Source organism: Myripristis murdjan, chromosome 10 (assembly GCF_902150065.1).
Source record: "Myripristis murdjan chromosome 10, fMyrMur1.1, whole genome shotgun sequence".
Lineage (NCBI taxonomy): Eukaryota > Metazoa > Chordata > Actinopteri > Holocentriformes > Holocentridae > Myripristis > Myripristis murdjan.
Window position 1 is genome coordinate 17,543,874 of NC_043989.1, and position 21,338 is coordinate 17,565,211.

General features: G+C 40.0%; 1 protein-coding gene and 1 long non-coding RNA gene across 3 annotated transcripts in view; one reads left to right on the top strand and one right to left on the bottom strand.

The window, feature by feature from the left end:
• sncb (synuclein, beta) overlaps positions 1 to 20,041 on the bottom strand; it is a 208,016-nt gene extending 187,975 nt beyond the window's left edge. For both annotated transcript variants that reach the window (XM_030062167.1, XM_030062168.1), the window contains exon 1: positions 19,608 to 20,041. The gene's annotated coding sequence lies outside the window, so the exon portion shown is untranslated. The remainder of the gene's footprint in view (positions 1 to 19,607) is intronic.
• On the top strand, positions 7,598 to 10,384 carry LOC115366631 (uncharacterized). Its single transcript, XR_003928848.1, has 3 exons — positions 7,598 to 7,608; positions 7,985 to 7,990; positions 10,284 to 10,384. It is a non-coding gene; the product is annotated as an uncharacterized LOC115366631 (long non-coding RNA).
• Positions 20,042 to 21,338: the final 1,297 nt, after the last annotated feature.

Here is a 21,338-nt window from a genome sequence, read left to right on the forward strand (position 1 = left end):
CCATGTCTGTTTACTCAAGCTCTGTACCATCCTGACAAGTCAAAGCTCTGTTTTTATCATGGAATCATTTCTGCCTCATGGGATGAAAATGTAGGGTACTGACGGTACTATTGCCATGTTTGGCACATGTACAATGGCACATACAGAGAGATAATTTTGAAGGAATGACTGAACTTATGGTGTATACACTGGATTTACACCATATATTTTATGTTGATAGGCTCTACTTTGTTGCTGCTATTTTCCCAGCCTTTTAATCTGCCACAGCTCTACAGACCTCAGTAATATGAACTCTTGAGTTCACTTTGCAGGAGAGGAGTTTTCAGATCTTTTGATGTATGATTTCTAGTGAACAAGGGCGAATATGATGTACAAAAAAAGACACCAATTAAGGAAGGCACCGCAATCCCAGGGTCACACTATTATTTCTTTGAGAGCCACTCAAACTCTGACAAAGGGTTATGTACCAAACCAAACCCTGAGGCTAGGGCAACTTTAAAAGTATGTGTATATCCATGTGTATGCACACACAAGTGTATCTTTGTGTGTGTGTGCGCGCGCCCGTGCGTGCGTGTGTGTGCATGTGTGTCTAAGATGTATCAGGCAGAGCCAAGCTCTGAGACTGGACAGTAACAAACAAGTAACAAGACAGTCGGAGGTGCCGCTAGTGTCTGGGTGAGGTGTGGGGGGTGGCTGCGTTCCAGGGCGTTTGTTTCAGTGTGTACTTCACCATGCTAATGCTCTGTCGGGGACAATGGACAATGTCAACGACAAACTTTTCACTGTCCGTACTTTAGTGATTAGCTTTAACCCTTTGAAAATAAGGAGCCTGTCTATAGTGGTGGTTTTAATTTAAAAGGATTTATTTCACTGTCTGATCAAGATTGCCTTTATTTCTTTTTATTGTTCATACTTTGCATGGATTTTTTGAGCATTCTTTTTATGTCCCTTTTGTAATTTTGTGGGATTTTTTAAACTATTAATGGGGTAATTTAATGGTAATATTTGTGGTATTTTTGTAAGTTCTTCTTTTTTTTCTAATTTTCAGGTCATTTTCTGTGATATGCCCTTCACAAGCATTTAATCACTATATGATAAATGACAACACTATATGACAAATATCTCCTCATAGTATGACAGGTTAGACATTACTGATTTTTTGTTTTAAAAAACGGTTTACTTGTAACAGGACAGTGTGAACGTGTAGCAAAGGGAATGAAATGTGTTACTGCTTTAGATAAGTCTGAGCAGGGGCCCCAAAGTCACATCTTGTCACAGGATGCAAAATTCCTAGTGGCACCCCTGTAGACAGAGCAACCAGTCAGCACTGCAAGGACATTAGGTAAAAGTCAGCTCCTGTATTTACAACCTACTTTCATAAAACTACACAGTCTGTATATATTTCAGAATTTACATAGATTAAAAGTTTTTTATCACTTAACTTGGCTCTGTTGAAATCTTAAACCAGCATTATTCAGAGGGATTTTGAGGGTTAGGCTTCATGGAGAGATTACTAGATTTAGTTGAACCACAAGACAGGCACTGCTGGTTTTATTTCATACATTCCTGAGTTTGAAGAGATAAACAGACAAAAATAATGATATTTGGCTAAACCTCTGAAATGGAAGAGGTTTTGCAATTGCTAAGTTACGGTTGCTATGGTACAGAATAATTAGAGAGTCTGCACATGGGGGTGTGACTCAGCACTATCAGTGTACAAATGGGAGCCAGTGAATAAACATTAAGAGGATGTGAAATAAAGCATTGTTTATGCAGCTGCTGCCTTGGTCGAGTAAGTGGCCTATGCCAGCATCTCAATTCTATTCCTGTTCTTCAAGACTGTCCAAGGAAAGGGAAAGCAAAAAGAGGAGAAACCAGCTTTCATGGTTGCTTATATAAATGTAGATGAGGAGTCCAGAGTCCTTAAATCAGTGGGAAAGTGAGAACACCCTCCAGATAAGATGCAGGGGGTTTTGTGCTGAGCTGAGAGTAGGCAATGATCTGTTCACATCGCTGGTATATTTAGCAGATATTTAAGAAGCATGTGATGCAACAGAATCACAAATGGTTGAAAGATGTACTTTCTGTTTTGTGATTTTGTCAGGTTCAGTCTATAATTCATTTAAGAAGGGCAAGTCAATCCTACACACTGGCAGTTAACATTAAAATGTGAGTCATTCAGCACTCCTAAACTGCTAGGTTATCTCTTATCTTTCTGCTTTGGTTTTCTATTTTACATTTTAGGTTGAACATCCCCTTCAGTGTTGCAGTGTCATAAAATACGTTGCGTATGTGAAGCCAGCCCTTAATTTTGTAAGCTACATATTCTATAATTTCCCCTTTTCATTTTAGAATGAATATCCTCTCCAACCTTACAATTCATTTAATAGTATGTGAGAATTTATGTCCCCGAGGATTTTTTCATGCTAGAGCTGTGTAATAACCACACGCTGAAAATGCAGTTCCAAACATTCATCATCCCCTGCACTGCTATGATCCAGTTTAAACACCAGTGGGCTTTGGCAGCAAAGCTGCAATAAAAGCAACTTGACATTGTGCTTGTCACATGATTCCCTGCCTACAATAGGCTCATGTGGCAGCTAAGCACAAGAGGGATAAATCTGAATTGGCATGATAAGCATAGGGGCACAGAGTTCTATGACAAGTGGTAGAGGACTGTATTTGGACTTTTTATTGCATCTTTCCTCCATTCTTCACACGTCATCTATATACACTGGGATGTCTGATGTACATCTCTCCAGATGTCAAAAGCAAGAGGGTCAGCCTCATGAAAACCACGGTGTATTTCAGTAAGGGCCAAAGGAGTTCTCCTGGTGCACAACCCGATCAATAAGCGACACACTGAATGTTTGTTGGAGTGTTGCACATTTCTTTGTATTTATCTAATTTTGCCAGCAGCTACCAATGCATCATTGTCGGCCTGTGACTGGAAGGCTGGAAAAGAGCAGGACTGAGCTAGTGCCAGGTCAAATGAGCCACCTCGCTGGACTTCACAGAACACTCTGAGCAGGATGAGAGTACTGCCAGAGGCACTGCTCTGCCTTGGATTACACCCGGGTGGAGTAGCTAATTAGCTAGTCGCGTTTTAAGTAATCTTGCAACAGGTCTGTTCATGATTTAACGCCTTCATTAACTGGCAAGAAGGTGCAAGAAACTAAATAGTAGACAATATTGATATGATGCATTTATACACGATAGGCCTCTTTTATGAAATGCTTTCAGAGAAAGTACATTGTGTACTGCAGCAGGACACAAACTCAATACAGGCTTTACTATTTGAAAGCACATTGTACAAAGCAAATTGCAACTGACCAGTCTGGGGAAATGTGAATTTGCATCAAATGTACAGTGTTGTTTTTAGTGATGGGACAACCAACTTCCGGTACAGTGAGACATTTTAACAAGGAGCTGAGGAGCAATTATTGGCTGAACAGATGTTGTGTTCTTATTTCAGGGCACAGTTGTCATGTCAACCAACAAAACTCAAAAGAGCTCATACATTTCGCTCTTCAGGGCTGACACTTATTGAGGTACAAACCAATAACAAGCTTTGCGGATGTAATGTATTACTGTTCCCTAACACAGGACTATTTTTCAACCTTGCTTTCACATTTTTTGTCTGAGAGAGAACAAGAATTGATGGGAAGAAAAAGGACTAGAACAAGGCGACCCTGCACCTCTGCCGATTTATAAGCTGATATAATGTCAGCTTTTCAGAATACATTTCAAACTGTTTGAAGCGGCTGTTGACCACAGTTTCTAGCAGGTCAATTAGCCGGTCAGTTTTTGCGGCCTTCGGCACTGAGTTCAGCACCACATGAAGTATGACGTGCAGTGTGGGCTGCCAATGCAGCTGACACTGAGCACCAATGCAATTCTAGCGGTAAAACAGGCTGACCATGGCTGACATAAAGTTCAACAAAACATATCATCACCCTAAAAGGTAAGTAAAAATGGATAAAAATTACATCGGACAATTAAATCAATACTTCCCTTTAGCAGAGAGTTTGTTAGAATCGTTAGATTTGATTAAGTCCACATTAGGCATGCAACGATATGAGGCTTTCATGTCACCATTATCCAGGCCAAAATAATTGCAATTTATAATATTATCAGGATAATCATCAAAATATGCTTAGATTTCTTAAAAATCACACTAAAAACTAATGGAGTTAGATTTTGTTTTTTGTTTTTTTTACCTCATCTCCCTGCCTTTTTTAGTGTGGTATCCATTGTACTTCCATACATCCATCCGAATCTGACATTTGTGTGTGCGAGCGCGCATGCACGTGTTTGTAGGATACAATGGACAAGCCAAGCCTTCAGCCATGGTGACAGATTTAGGATTTTGGAATAACTCAGATAGATGTGGGCTCCCCCTTGTGGCAACTCAAAATATATCAGGAAATCAATATGTGACTGTACAGTAGCAAGCGAGACATTTTTCAAATCGTTCATGTGAGGATATTCACGATTACACCGATTTATGATTATCCCCATAATGGAAATTCACCACAAGTGAAGAAATTTTGTATCGTAATTGGTATCATTTCGTTTCAAAGGGGCCCCAAGATCAGCTTTTCATAATAAACTAATAAATTGCGATCTGCAATAAAATGCTCTATTGTCCCATCTCTAGTCCACACGATGGTGAAATATTTTCATTACTTGCTCTGTGCTGCCCTGGGCTGGTAACACAGAACAGTGCATTTGTATTACAGCTAAACAATATATCGATATTAGGCTATACACGATCAGGATTTTTGGGGCCGATCACTAATCACCGATCAGTGACTTTAAATAAACCGATCACTGATCCGATCACATGAGGGAGCAATATGTCTATTTAAATAACTTGTTTATTTACTGTATATACTTATGTACCGTTTACTGAGCTTGAGTTTTATCTGTCTCAGACACTTTGAAGAAGTCTCACACCACCGACATGTTTGTTTGAATCTGACAGCGAATGATTCAAGATTCAAAAAACTTTATTGTCCGTCACATAGTGACAGGGCTCAAAACTAACATGGCGGCGGTGTGGAACTTCTTCGGAGTAAATGAGACAGATAAAACGATGCAACGGGAGCATCTGCAAAAAGTTCCAACACGACAATGACGTCATTGATTGGATCAGCGAATTAAGGCATTACAGCCGATCACACAAATTGCATAAAATGCAAAATATCGGCCGATCCGATATAGCCGATCACATCGGTGGAAAGCCTAATCGATATTATATCAATACTGTGACTATATATTGTGTGAGATTTTGTATTTTGTAATATCATGATATGGCTGTAAAGGTTGCATTACAAATACAATTTCCTGAAATTATTAGACTGTTCTAGCTGTTGTATTACTTGCCTCTATCTGCTTGGTCATTATATCCACATTACTATTGATTGTTACACAAAAATCTCTGAAAAAGCACCAATAGTCACCCCCAGTATCTTCACAATATCAACATCAAGATATTCAGACAAAGATATTGTGATTTTCTCCACACCACTTGTATTGGTACAATATGCTTTATTTGCGTTATTTTATGTGCTAAAAGTGCTATTTTGGGAGCTGTTTTGCCGTGCTATAAAAAGAGATATTGAAATATAGTATTGTGGACTAGCAACCCAACAGAGCACAGAGCAACTAATGAGGATATCTGACCACCATGTGGACTCATACAACACCCAGGGAACTGTACAAGCCGGCACTCTACCACAGTTAAATTTTCCTTTAATGTCAACCTGACCATTTCTTGCGAACCAAAACCGGTACAGGGGCTGTAATTTTCTGTCCATAACAATATAGTGTACATTAATACAAGTGGTTGTTTCATGTAATGCTGAATTTAAATTGGAGCCAGTATCCTTATCTCGTATTCATAGGCCACTCAGCATGCTATGAAGTATTTACGCTAAAGCCCTTTGTAAAGCATTCTACATACTGAAGCACTTCAAGTTAGTTGCACTGCCTGGGGCAAGAGAAGAGGCAGGAGGTCTCTCTGCAGACGCCACCAACCCACTGATTACTAAAGTCCAAAAATCACTACTGCCACTACAAACAGAATGTGCACTTCATTTTGCCGCACACCTATTACTTTGCTCTGTGTCTGTCTGGGCAAAATCTATAGGGCAACAAAAATTACCCTCACGCAGATGTTTGAGTGTTTCTCCGAAGCGTTTAAGGCTTGATGTATGCCATTATAAAAGCGGTCTGACGGCGGGTGCATTGTCAGCATTCTGGTGCTCTACTGGGTGACGGGGCTTGGGGCTGTTTGAGAACCGGCTGGCTGAGGATATGACAAGATAAAGGATATTAAATTACACACTTGCAACAATAATTACATCTGAAATTAAACATCTACACATTGAGGGATAACGCGTTATTGATTAATGTTTAATGATTCCCTTGACAAAATTTTAAACTTGTCTTTTTCTTTTATTTGACATGGTGATTGTGACTTATTTCCAAATTAATGACATTTTCTTTTTCTCCCTCCTTCAGCCATTTTTCAGTTGCAGTAAATGTCTTAACTAGACGTACTGCCTCACGGTTGTAAGCCTATACCAACCAGTCAAGTGTCAGTTTACATCCATATCTGTCCAGACTCATTTAATATCTGTAGTGAAGACCTTGAAAGAACTGAATGAAGAAGGTGTAAAGGTTTTTTTTTTTTTTTTTTTTTTTTTGGTGAGATGGAAGTTATCATTATATTGACGTGTACGCGTGATTCCAGTGAATAACTTCCAGTCAGAACCATGCTGTCTTCTTTTTACAGAGGAGTACAGAGGACGGATATGGAGCTGCGTCACACGGTGCAACAATAATCAGCTGAAGCTCAATTTCAGCAAAACCACTGAGCTTGAGGTGGACGACCAGAGGAACAGGAGGCCCCCCGTCCTGGTTGTCATCAGCAAGAGGAAGTGAATTTGGGGAAACTATTCCTTTTGTTGCTGTCTAGCTTGTTATTCATTGTCTTTTCCCTTGCCTCAGCTTTGCTGTTCTTGTTCAGCTGTATGTCTATTAGTGTGTACATTCATTGAGAGAAACAGAAAACACAGTGTCATATTGTAGCCATGAAAGGAGACAATGCTTCAGATATAGATGTTGCTGCAAAGACGCTACAAATTCTAAAAACGTGGATGCTTCACACACATTTTCAACCTATAAAATCACCAGTTTCATTGACAACCAACATTATTTTACCAATTTATTATCCAACCAAATGTGAAAGATGGTCACCATCTCCCCCTCGGTTTCTGAGTTATGCTGTAGAGTAATGGCCCTAAGTGTTTTTGCAGAACATTATGTCACAGTGAAGTCGACCTTTGACCTTTTGGGATATAAAATGCCATCACTTCATCATTTTATCCTATTAGACATTTGTGTGAAACTGGTGACCATGACCACTGACCTTTAACCACCAAATTCTAATCAGGTCGTCCTTGAGTCCAAATGGACGTTTGTGTCAAATGTAATGAAATTCCCTGGGGGGGGTTCCTAAGACATGGCGTTCACAAGAACTGGCCAGACAGGCAGACGGAACCCAAAAACAATACCTCACGGTGCGGAGGAATGATAAAAGTTTGCTATTATGAATGTTTTCTTCACAGCGTTTAAGCTGCATGAACAGAAAAAAATAGTACCGTGTTTTGGTGTCATTTATGCACTGCTGCAGCTTCTGTTCTCTGGTTGTTGTCTGTGTTTCACCGAGGGCTGGGCTCAGCACCGCTTACACACAAACACACACACACACACACACACACACACACACACACACACACACACCTTTGTGGGGTAATGTATTGACTTGCATTCATTCTCCACAGCCTTTCTCTAATGCCTAATCCTAACCCTAACTTCAACCCCAACCTTAACTAATATAATAGGCCAAATTTAGACTTTTTCTGTTGTGAGAAGCACTTAAAATGTCCTCACAACCTGAAATGTCCTCAGATAGCAGCTTGTTTCTCAATAGCTGGTCCTCAAGTCAACAAGCCCACACACACACACACACACACAGAGAGAGAGAGAGAGAGAAAGAGGCAGCATGCTAGCAAGAAGAGCTTATCACTTCAACAAGCTCTCAGCAGTGCAACCACATCAGCAGTTTTCTAACTTTCTTTGATTAAAAAAAAAGTGCAATGTTGTGTGGCAAATTCATTGTTATTCATACAATGTTTATTATTTTCTTATTGAATTGTTGAAATTTTATTCCTCCACCACATGACTAGAAACTTTCTGTTGACAAAATGTGATTAAATCATGAAACACACACTTCAGAAAAATTAAAACGGAAAACACGGAATTTGGGGGGGAAAAAACCCAACAACTGGAAAAAAAAAAATTAAAACAGATTTCATGGGGCCCGACTGATTTGCTGCAGTGGCAGTCCTGTCGTGCTACATAAACTTATATTTACTCATAAGTTGACTCATCCCCTTGCATGACATAATAATAGTATTTTCAAAAATGCAATCCTATTAGTTGCTCTCAAATTGGAGATGCATCTGCAAACATCATTCAGAAATCGGAGTGGGGTAGTTCTAATGAGGCTGAATCATGCTGCAATATATTCCTTCCTCCTAAGCCTATTTCTGTGCAACACCATCAATCTCCAGGAAAAATGGGATTGGACTGTGTGTGTGTGTGTGTGTGTGTGTGTAGTGTTTGCTCTGCGCGATTCCATGACAAGTTCACTCAGCCCTCAGAAGAATTTAATGGTACTTCTTCCCTCTAGTTCCATATTGAACTGTCGTCCGTATTACAGACCCTTCGAGGAACACAGAGCAATCATGGTGAGAGAACAGAGACTCCTGAGGCGCTGTTCCAAAGCTGAGCCTCATTTTAACGTCACTTTGAGCCTCGCTTCTTTAGATATATAGAGTGACAATCACTCTGATTCACTCCTCAGGCTAAAGGATATTATTAAGGAGGGGACAAAATCAATACAACCCAAATTTCATGTTTGATGTGGTTTTCTTAGGCGAGGCAAATGTCCTAACTCTGATAATAACAGCTTTTCGAGCATGCACAGCGGCTGAAATCAGGCGTAAAAGACAGCACCGGGTCTGGTTATGAGGTAGGGTCGAGTTCATGACACCAAACACCACTGAGAAATTATTTAACATCACTTTTAATTAAGTCTGCCTACACAACAGCTCGTTACAAGCGAAGGTTGATTAACTCAGCATATTTTCAGCTCAGTTCAGTTCATCCACTTTTATGCCTGTGTCCATTCAATCTCACCCCATATTCATTGATGCTGTCACAGAACTACATATATTAAAATGTACATGACAGCAATAATATGGGAGCTGACAGCAGAATAAGACTGTAACGTGTCTCTGCAATGTATTAGTCTAAATCACTCCATAAAAGATATCAAATAAAGGGAGCATAGCCGTCCTGCGAGTGCATTCTTCTTCTGAAGGACAAACTCTTCCTACCTTGAATTAATAATATACTTCCTCATGGACAAGCCCAGTCTCCTGAAATTTAGCGAAATAAGCAAGATGCCTCAAAATGCAAATATGTGCTCTCTGTGCACAAAAAGGGAGAGAAATTCATCTCCCCAACACAAAAGTCTTTTGTGCAGGAGACAACTAGAAACAGGCTGTAGTTACACAGTGAAATAGAGCGGTGCAAAATAACAGTGTTGTGTTTGCTGGCCATACACATTTAGCTTCAACTCAGATAACCTGGCTTCACCTCCAAACTCATACCATTATGTTTTCTACTGTGAGTGAAGTTTTAATTTTTAGTTGTTTTTTGTTTTTTTTTTTCTTTACTCAACTCTGGCCAAAAGCTTACCCTAGATGTACGCTATAGCCCCAAAAGAAAACTTTTTAATGCTCTTAATATTTTCATCATTTCATTCATATTTACCTCTGTTTTCAGGGAGCGCTGCTCTCCAGTGAGAGCCAACGGGCCAGAGAGGAATTCAGTCAAACCCCAAAGCACCAAACACAAAAACATCCAGCAGTGCAGCGGGACCTGCCTACATCTGATCTGCCATACTTTGCCTTTAATTTAACTATAATATTGTATTAAATATGTTGTTTTAAACCTGCAGTATGAAACTTTCCAGCTTCTGGCAGTGAATTAAATGCTGGTTGGAAAATATATCTCGAGCTGTTCAGGCAAATGTCTTTCAGTCCTCAAGAAAAAATTAGAGGAAAAAACAATTTGAGAGAGTCATGGTGGAATCATCACATGAGGTAATTAGCCATACAAAAATTTAAATTATACCATTCCAGTAGGAATTACAAAGTGTGTTTGACGTAAAATGCATCACTAAAGGTCAACTGTGCACCAGTGTGGGAATGTCACCACAGACAGCAAATTTGCAATAACGCAAAATGCACAACAAAGAGTTGATTTGTCATACTGAAAGGCCGACTGAGCTCTGGAAATTGTAGGTCAGGTACAGCCCTAGTGTGAACTCACCTGCCATTAGACTGAATGTAACAAACATTTATTTATATGTAAAAGTGACACACACTAGCTTTAAATAGCATGAGCTAGCTGGCCAAAGTTCAAGGACCCTGACACATTCAGGTCATGTCGGATTTACATAAAATGCAGACTGCCGACTGGGAAAAATGTTCATGTCAGGATGTGAAACCCTGGATGGCAAAAAACTGTCTTCAGTTAAATGTAAGTAAGATGGAAGTGGTCATGTGTGGTCTCTCCAACTCCATCGGTGGTAAAGCCAATCACGTAAGGCCTCTGGCACCTAACTTTCATGCCCATGCCAGAAATCTTGTGTCATTTTTGATCCAGCCATAACATTTGACCAACAAATTAACTCTGCAGTGAAAGGTTGCTTCTTCCAGCTCAGAAATATTGCCAAACATAAATCGTTCCTCTCATTTCAGGATCTGAAGATAGTCACTAATGCCTTAATTTCCTCTCGGCTGGATTACTGCAGTGCTCGATATTTGGGAATTAGTTAGTCATTCCTGCCTTGCTTGCAGCTGGTGCAGATTGCTGCAACTTCACTCCTAACTGGCACAAGGAAGACAGACAGCTTCACACCTGGACTGGCGTCCCTGTACTGGCCACCTGTCAAATATAGGACTGAGTTCAAGGTTGTGTTATTTGTTTTTAAAGCTTTAAACAGCCTGGCGTCCCAGTGCATCTCGGAGCCTCTCTAACCCCATTCCACTTCCAGATCTCTCAGGTCCTCAGACCAGCTGCTCTTGGCTGTCCCACGATCGAAGCTAAGGGATAAGGGTGATCTTGCTTTCACAGTAGCCGACCAAAAGCTTTGGAATAGTTCACCATTTCCACTTAAGTGTTCCCGCTCTGTTGTTATTTTTAAGGCTAAACTTAAGACCCACATGCTTTCACTAGGCTTTGAGTTCTTTGTGATAGGTTATGTTATCTGTAATGCTTTTTTGCTTTTACTATTTTATTTCATTTTATTTTATTGTACCATGCTTTGGTCAATTCTAGTTGTTTTTAGACATGATTTATAAATAAACTTAAACTTGATTTAATTTTATTATGACATGTCACATTACCTTACTGCAATGAAACCTGATACTGCTGCCGCTCAGCCAATCAGCTGAGCAGCTATGTGCTTGATATGATTTTTTACAGTTACCATGGTAATGACACAGACTGCCGCAAGGCTGAATGTCATGATCTTGCTGTGTGGATAGCATATGTTTGCAAGCATTGGTGAGGGTGAGAAATATTGTTTTTCCGTGGAAACAAAGTGAATAAGAAAAAAAGTTTATGACTCAGTGTTGAATACAATTTGACAGCATCCCTAAATATGGAAAGCAAATGACAATACACAGGCCAGAAAATTACACACAGGCAGCTCTTCATTCAAAGAGAAAGGGCTCAGTCGTGTTGGATGCGATTCTACTGCTGGGGAGCGTTTCAGAGATACTGATCTCCATCACCGCCTCCATCACTGCCTGTAGGCTCCATTCTGTTAATGTTTATCAGTGTCAGTTGTTACGGCAAGACTGCAGGTCGTGTGGTGCTGAACATGTGGGCATGCTTGTTGCAGGTCTGGGCGTAAAAATGATAGAGAATTGATTGAAAATTTTATGTGAAATATCAATCCAAAAAAATGTGCATGCCAACAATGACCACAATCATCCCACGATGTGCACTCAACCAGTTACTATTACAGTTCACCACATAGGAAATATTTTAGAAATCCTAACCGAAAGGCACTATGAAAGATGCTGACAAACAGGCCTACACAAGCTACTGAGCAGCCGACTCGTGGATGTCTGACATAGCTAACAGTGACATTATTTGAGTCAGCCTGCACTCTCACATTCCAGTGTGACCACCTGCACCCGCCTGCACCCGTAAAAAACAAACATGTCCAGCCAGTTTATGATTGGTTATAGTTTCATACAAAAACGTGCTTCAGTGTTGATTGTGGATGCATGCAGCAAATTAAAAGGGAACACTTTCAAGTTGTAACAACAAACTGTCACCTTGCTATTCCAAATAATTCTTCCCATATGGCCACATGGCAACAGACCTGCAAACTGAGTAGTACTAAATCATGTGGAATGGCAGCAAATAAACAGAAAATAAGTGCCAGATTGAAAATAACACAAATTATCCCTTAGTCAACATTTTAGGTGTCTAAACCCGACCCTGATCTTAACCAAAGTTGTTTCGCCTAAATGTCTATGAGGCAACCTTTTCACATTATGCACAGGTGAAATTGTGTGTCCAATTCGTGGTATCTTGTCACATAAATTCAACTGGTAATGTAGAAATGCAGTCTTCACAATAGTTTGTGTCATAAACTAATTGCATTTTAGAGTTGGTGGTTTTTTCACACAGTTTTATGAGATCGCACTTGATGCGTCAGCATTTGGCTCATTAAAATTTAAAAATACTACATAACATGCAAAGTCCCCCACTGGAGAGCTGCACTGGACACTTTGACTCTTTTTAATAAAAACCCAGTGAATAATGATTCGGATGCAGTTAATTTAGGCCAACACAGCAAAAAGGCTGCGTTTATAGGTGGCAGAGAAAAGAGTTCTTTGTTGGGAAAAATACAGAATAAACAATCCCACTGTTGGAGAGGAACCGAGTTTCAAAGTGAGAACTGAGGGGAGGGAGGCTTGACTGAATAATAAGTTGTGTGCGATGCGCCTAGAATTGTTATTCCATGCCTCTCTTAGGATCTGCATAATTAATAAACACATGACATTTGGAGTACAGAGCGTCGCAGGGAAATAAACAGATCAATTAGCGATTAATATTTTTCCTATCCGACTTCACAAGTCCCCATACTGGCTCCATCAGAAATGATTCTACACTAATGAATCACTTGTCATGCATGTTCTTGGGCAAATGGCTCAGTTTCCAAAGGTAGCCATGGTGACAGAAGCAATGGCCTGACTGGCATGCAATCGCAAGGTGTAGCATTGTATTTGCGGCCCGTTCTCTGCCTGGCAAATCATCCCTCTCTCTCAGATGCCACATCGCTTCTCTCTGCTCCCCTCTGGCACATTGTAATAGCTAGATGCCGGTCTTTTCAGCTGCGCTCATACTGTAGTAGATAAAATTCACTGCCTATCTCAAAATGATATTTGGCCGCTGGGTGTTTTGTGGCCTTTGTTTCACCAGTGGTCGGCCCCCTGCCCCTGAACAAACACACATTTTTGCAGTCTAACTAACTCTCGCCCTAATTAGCCACAAATCACTGAGTGCATTTGAAAATGATCACTAACCTTACCTATAAAGAACACCAATAAAAATGAGCAGGTCTTCGATTAAAGCATTTAAATCCCATATGTAGAGTGGGGCAGTGGAGTACATTAAGTGATTGTAGTGGATTTCCATTGACATTATGCTATGAAGAGAGGAATGCACACACACCCACACAATACTGCAACCATGAACTATGAGGGCTGGGATTTGTCTGCTAAATTACTCGATTATAACGAGCTAGGCTCCTTGCCTCTCTAAACCCACACTTCATCAAACCATCCTTTTACATTTCTTTTTGCTTCCTTTTTTTTTTTTTTTTTTTTTTACAACACTTTAATAATGGAAAATGACTTTAAACTCTGACTGTTGGATGAGCAAATAAAATATTTACATTGTCATGTTCTTATCATGTGTCTCCATGCTGTGAAGTCTAAAAACTGAAAAAAAAAAAAAAAAAAAAAACCCAAAGACAAATAATAAAAGCAATATAAATATAATCATTAAGTCACACATACACACACACACACACACACACACACACACACACACATTTCCCAGCACAATACATCTAAATAATCTTCTCTCCGGTACCCACTCAAGAGCTCTCTCAAATCCTCCAACTTGTCAAATCTGCAAACTGTACAGAATGTGTGAGACGTTTATTAGACAGATAACTGTGCTGCTACCACAGGCAAAGATGTGCGGGACACATTCCCTCAACCTGCAAATGCAGAGAATATGTCTGGCTATTTGATTAATGCTGCAGCTGGGAGCGAGATCTAATTGTAAAAGCAGGATAAACACTTTGAGTAACCCTACTCCGAGAAAGGAAGCTGTGCAAATCAGACCACTCCCCTGAGTATTGAGGAAGGAAATTGGTTTAAGGACAAGACGAGGACTTGCGTACCAATGCACGGCCCTGTCACCCCCCTCTTACTCTCTGTAACCTTCTCCACCCCGGCTGCACCACCTTTGATTAAATTTCCACTAAAAATTGGGATTGTGACACAACTCTTTCTTTTTCCTCCCCTCCGTATTAGCTATGCTTGTCCTGCGAGCACAGAGTCAGATCTTTGGATCTGATTGTAACTGATGACTTGAGAAGATATAAATCACACTTGAATTGCAGCCCTGAGATGTCAGCCATTAAAATACAGTGCCTGCTTAAGTGGGTACCTGGAATACATATGAGATGATTGGTAGGCAGCAATGGTGTATGACACCACAGGACTTCCTTATGCAAAGGTGCTTGACTGAATGTTTAATATCTGGGGCTGTTTAAAAAGCTGTCAGGGTGTATTTCAATTTTAAGCACCTAACAGTGGTTTTGCAGGAATCTTAAAGTGAGTAAGGAATATATATGTACAGAAAATGGTTCCTCCTTAGGGGTTACAGAGATCAAGTACACATGGGAGAGAGCTGGGGTGCTGATCGAGCACAGCATCAGAAAGTGGATTTAGGTGCTTGCAAATAATCCTCTGGCCTTGACCGAAGACAACACCATGCCACAAGGGGGAATTTGATGGTCACAAATCACTCCGGCCAAAAGTCAATTAAAGAGCCAGCTAAAAAGCATTTTACATCTAATTACATCACACAAATCGTCCCGGACAGCACACACATGTTCACCACGGCCATTTATTTGCAATACAATGACAGCGGCCCTCACTGCAAGGCTTACAGTATTAAGCTTTTTCTAAGCTTCCATTGTGAAAGGAGTTTTTAACATAATTACCTATGTCTGTGCCACTGCTGATTCTATTACTTTTTACGGCCTTTTTTGTGATTCCTTGGGAGCTGATTATAAAAGTGACTTTAAATGGAAAGATAGTGCTCTTTTTAATGCTGGCACCATTTCACTGGATTACACACCATCCGACTCTAAAATGTTTTCAAGCTCACAACCCTGGGGGCAAGTACCCTGCCTGCACTCACATTAGAAAGAGGTGGTTTTAGGATATAGATTTTATGAAACTTGTCTGGGAAGCCATGCCATCACAGGCAAAGATATGAAAATTGTGTTCGGCGAAATGGCCATACATGTGTGAAAGTCCTTTATGAGGGGATTTTATTGCTAGAAGGACCATTTACACCTTCCACTCTATATGTAAAAGACGTAGCTGATGACTCAATGCTCATAGAGCTGTGATTTTCTAGCAGAGGCTTGAAGAGGAATATTTCATTTTCATAATCAACACAAGAGTCAAACACATTTCAAACCCATCATTAGACAATTTTCATTTCACCTCGTATGGACTTCAATCACAGGTTTATGGTATTACTAATCCACAGAGGTCTTGCTGGGCTGGGCTGGGCTGGCTGTATGTGATGCTGGGCCCTTGTTCTTGGGAAATGCTAAAGCAGGTCTTTGGCTAACATGGCTCGCCAGTGGGAGGCTCACACCAATAAAAGACAAGCCGTCAGACTCAGCAGTCACAATAAAATGCTCTGTTTGACATCAGCCAAGAAGGGGGAAATGTTTAAGGTTTATGAGATAAATGTTGAGGAGACTGAAAGCACCATAACACATTACTAATTATACTTCTACGAAAAAAAGAAAAGTGAAGTTCCCAGAGGGAGAATACCTCCATTAAACATGATATGTGGGTTACCGTGCTACTATAAACCTGACATGGCCAGCGCAATATACACATCAGTGACTTGCAACTCCTCCATTTCTCCTGATGGCCTTAAGGTAATTAATGTTCTCCCAAATTCCCAGCTCTGTGCCCATGGTTGAAGCTTAAAGAGGCTTTTTTAAACCTTATTCCTCAAGACATCCCCCTGACAAAATTGTTATTAATGTGAAAATGTTATTAATGATACCCTGGAAAGGTTAAGCTCATGAGGTCAGAGGAGCTGATGGGAGACCTTCAAACTCAATAAAACGCATTCCCTTTACTTTCATACTTTGAAGTTTCTCCTTTCTACAGTAACCTCTAGTGTTTATGTTAAATTAATATTGATAGAGCGGAGATGACATTTCATTGTCTGCACAATGGCTGTTAAATAATTCATCTGAAGAAAACAGAGATAAACAGACTTTATGATCTGATACCTCTTTTGGTTTGATATTTGTAGATCTGAAACATCATTTCACCTGTCAAATGATTTCGCTTACAACTAGCGTGGCACCACAAATAAAAGAGCTTCACTGGTGTTTTTATAGATGGTGAAAAATATTCAAACTCCACAACAAATGGCACTTTCCCTTTGCTGCCTGGTAGGCTAACTGAACTCTTTAGATTCAGTAATGACTTTTTAGTGAAAATTGGCTTATTTGGCACACTGACATTTTCATGGTGTGGCTCAGCGATCCTTTCGACCAATCATATACACACTCAGGGCCAAGCCTATCTGTCTGAGACGTCCACCACTACTTCAGGCAGCCCGTCAGTCCAGCAGCCGATGTTTATTGCCAATCCTTTCCTCCCTGGTTAAGCACTAATACTTCAGAGGCCTGTGTATTCCTGTATTTATGTACAGCCTCCCTCCTTCCCCCTTCTATTATAGGCACACACACACACACACTTTCCTCACCTGAACCCGGTCCCTCTACTTATGAAATAATAGGAATCTTTGAGAAAACTTCCCCAATTGATTAAACTGTCACAGTTGACCAGTGTGACGGATAACTCCTCATTCAATCATGTCACGCCACAACAACAGTGAGTGACACAGGAAAAACATGGGAAGAAGCAAACTAGCAGGGGGAGGGGGGTTCTGGCATGAAGGCCTGCTCTGGGCTGTCACCTTCGTATCACATCTGCATCGAAATATCATATCAAGAGACCAGACTGTACCTTTTCAAATGGACAAGGCCTGTTCTAGATACAGATCCTCTTTCTCAGCAGATAAAACTCTTCCTCATATTACCGCTCAAGACTCCACCAGTATAAAACTATACAGACTCCAGTGTCTCCAGTGCATGCTACAGGACAATCATTTGATCAAAGTAAAAAGTTCCATGCCACAGAAGAGTTAAGTACTGTGGTAATATGACTAACATGTGAGCCCATAATGCACATATTAGGATTACTCAGAGGGAAAAAGGGTTGTTTTCTTTTAAGTTTCTAGGCCTGCAATGTGCAATAAATGTTAAAAGCTCAAAGTGCACAGTATTGTAAGACTGAATCGCAGCAATTACAGAATCGATGCATGCTGAATTGGTATCCAAGTATCAGGAACTGTACAGTATCGAAGGGTCCATGCTGATTCCCATCTTTCTTGACAATTAACACTCCAAAAATAAATGTGTAGCAGCAACAACACAAAAGGCCTTTTTTTTTTTTTTTTTTTTTTTAGTCGCCACTTTGACAGCGTCAGCTACATGGGTAGGCTTTAAAAATCCTTCATCCGTGATTACAACATTTCTTTGTGTCTTGGTTGCATTGAATATAAGAGTGAGCTGGCGTCAAACTACACTGACTTTAAAAACACCACATGTACAGTATTTTGGTGTTGTCATGACTGAGAAAACTGACCAACTAGATATTTAATTCATGCACTGACCAACACACACTGCACAGGATGCTTCCATCACCAGGGTTGCCAAGTCCACGTTTTTTCCGCCAAATTGGACTACTTTTTAAGTGTTGCCGCGGGTAACAAATTTTGTCTGCGGGTTGGGCTTGGGCAGACATGAATAAAGATTCATATTTTGAATGACTAATGTTTATACCCAAATCCTGTCAAAGTGACTCCAGGCCAGATCAGCATATAAACTATCCACATATGTCACATACTCCACAGACAAATAATATGCCAATGCTGTGTGACACCACTCAGCACATGTCCAATCACATTATCAGCACCATAGATATAGAAACGCTGTAAATAGTTCAAGTTCATGGAGTTTTTTCCTGTTCTTTTTTATGTTGGAGACAGCCAGCAGTTTAACAGGTGAGCTGAAATGATTTTCATTCATAACATAGCCAATTTACACATATTTACATGTCCTACCTACACACACATATGCTATATATAGTAAATTATTAAAATGTTCTAAATTAACAGGATACGGTGTTCAAGTTGAAATAAGGTATAACAGTAAATACATATCCTATTACATATGTATTTGCTGTAAGTAGCCTATATGTCTAAAACATTGTGAATGTCTGAGCTGAAGTAAGGTATCCCATATCATATTTTAAGTTCTGATATACTGTAAATTAAATAGGTGAAAGAACTGTTTTGGGAAATTGCCTTTAATGTTTATGGTGTTATTTTATAGATATTATAGTGCATTTTGCAAATATAGCAATGCTGTTGGACTTTAAAAGCAACATATATGGATTTTTATGGGCATATTTTGAGTACTGGTATTGGGCTGGTTTTTGGGCCCTTTTTACACCCGGTTGGGCAGGTTTCGGGCTGGTTTTGAGTTGCTGTTTGGCTGCTTTTGTCTCACAGACCTGGCAACCCTGTCCATCACACTGATTTAACCTGGCCTAGGATAAAGTGTCAGGCCCCACACCTTCCTTCCACAAGCCAACTTGCCCCATAGCAACAAAGTAAGAAAAGAAAAATTAAAACTGAAGTATAAACAACCCAATCTTGCAACTACTAGCAGCAGTGGCACTACTTTTAAGTACCTCAGTGAATAGTAGCAGTAGAAACAGCACTAGTAGTTCATGTGGTGATGGCAGTAATAGAAACAGGAGCAGTAGCACTGACAAATCAGTTTACATTGACACAAAAAGACCTTTAAGAGGTCAGAAACCCTCCTCTCACTGTATTACACAGCACATGAAGCAAACATCTGTTGCATAGGTACTCCAAACATAAAGCAACAGCGTCGGTAAACACCGCAAACAAACAAAAAGTAAACCGCATAACAATTGGAAACAAAAACGTCAACTTGCGTGTTGGTTTACCTGAGAGCAGAGCCAGGCTGACCTTGGGAAGATGGCGGCAGTTAGCTAACGTTAGCCACACCAAATGTAGCTACGTTAGTCTCATCCATGTCGGCGTCTTCTTCATTTTTCAGCGCTGGTTTGGATCATTTAAGGTTTTCCTCCTCAGTAACTCGCTTTGTTTCCGTTTTGTTTCTCATGTTTCAAACAGTGGACTGGATTTGGAGACTGGTTTTGACGAAGCTCTCATACCGCTTGTCCACCGTCGAAGAACCGGTTCCCTTCTGGTTTGGTTCGCTTCTTTCAGTTCCCACAAAATTCAAAATTGGTTCCCAAAAGAGATGGGGTAAATGGCTCAAAATAGTTCTCAAGTGCAAACCCGCTGGCTGTGTGTTATTGTACAAGGAAAGTCGAGGTCAGCCTCTAAAATATTGTGGTCTGGTTAGAAACAGTGCTTCAAATTTGTTTCTTAGCCAACAACAAACAAAGGTTTCCTCACACTTTCATACAGAGTGCAAATAAAAACATTTAACATCTGCCTTTGTGGACAATGTTGCCACAGTAAACCCTAACCAGTTTTGTTATCAAAATAATCTGCTAATCCTGCTCTGTGGGATAACATTAATCCCCAGGTGCCCCTATGAAATTTCAAAACTGTTGAGAGAAAAAAAAAAAAAAAAAAAAGTAGGCTATATGTATTTTGACTTGTTTAAAGATCAATCAGCCAATCAATGTAATAAGATTAACCATTATAATTTTGCAAATTAGTTCCCATCTTGGAGAAATGGTTGCCGAACAGATTATCATAATGAAACATCCAGATGTATTCATCTTGAGTTTCTGAACATGTGGGTTTTACTCATTAATCTTCATTTTGTGCTGTTATTTTCCTTTTTTTTTTTTTCATTTACTTGTTGATCTGTGTGCATTAGGGTAAAATATGAGTTATCAATCAGCCTTAGTCATTTATCGAGTTAAAATACCAAACATTTTCTGTTAAGAGTTTTCTCAAATGCTATGACTTGCTTGCTCTCCACTTTTCTTATCATTACAGATCTAACACTTAAGGATTTTTTATGCCCACTTATCAGACTAAGGAAGTAAAGATAAGACCTTACTTGCCCTCTGGTAATTTTTAATAGGCATTTCTCATTAGTTTTGACATTTGGTTGACGGAATGAAAAATCGACAAGCTGATGGATGAACTGGATGAAGTTAAAATATTCAGTGGTTGCAACCCTCGAATTATTGCCCAGAAGCCGACCTGCAGCTCCTGGCCTGAGTGAGAAGTTACAGGAGCTTTCCAAAGATAATGCCCCTGCTGCCTGACAGTGTCATGCTTCAACATTTCAGATATGTGGTGGGTGGAGAAGTGAGGGTAGGCAAATTCAGTGTTAAAGTGCCTGTTCCTGAATAAATTCTCCACTGTGTGCTACTTAACTTATAAATACACTTTTTTTTTTCTTTTCCTGAAGAGCTCTCCCTGGTAGGACGGGTCCAACTTGGAGAACGCAGACTCATGGGTGGACACTTGTCTTACCTGATGTTTGTTTTATTGACCGAGACACAAGACAACCTGCAAAACCTAGAGTGTGATATAATGCATTTTCTAATTCGATTAGCATTTCAGGTCTTCTAGTGTGTCCACAGTCTGAGGAGGTTTTAATTTATTTATTTTGGACTCAAAGACCTTTTACACCTACACATAAACCCCTCAGCTAAATGCATCAAGGTCACACCTATTCTCTGTGG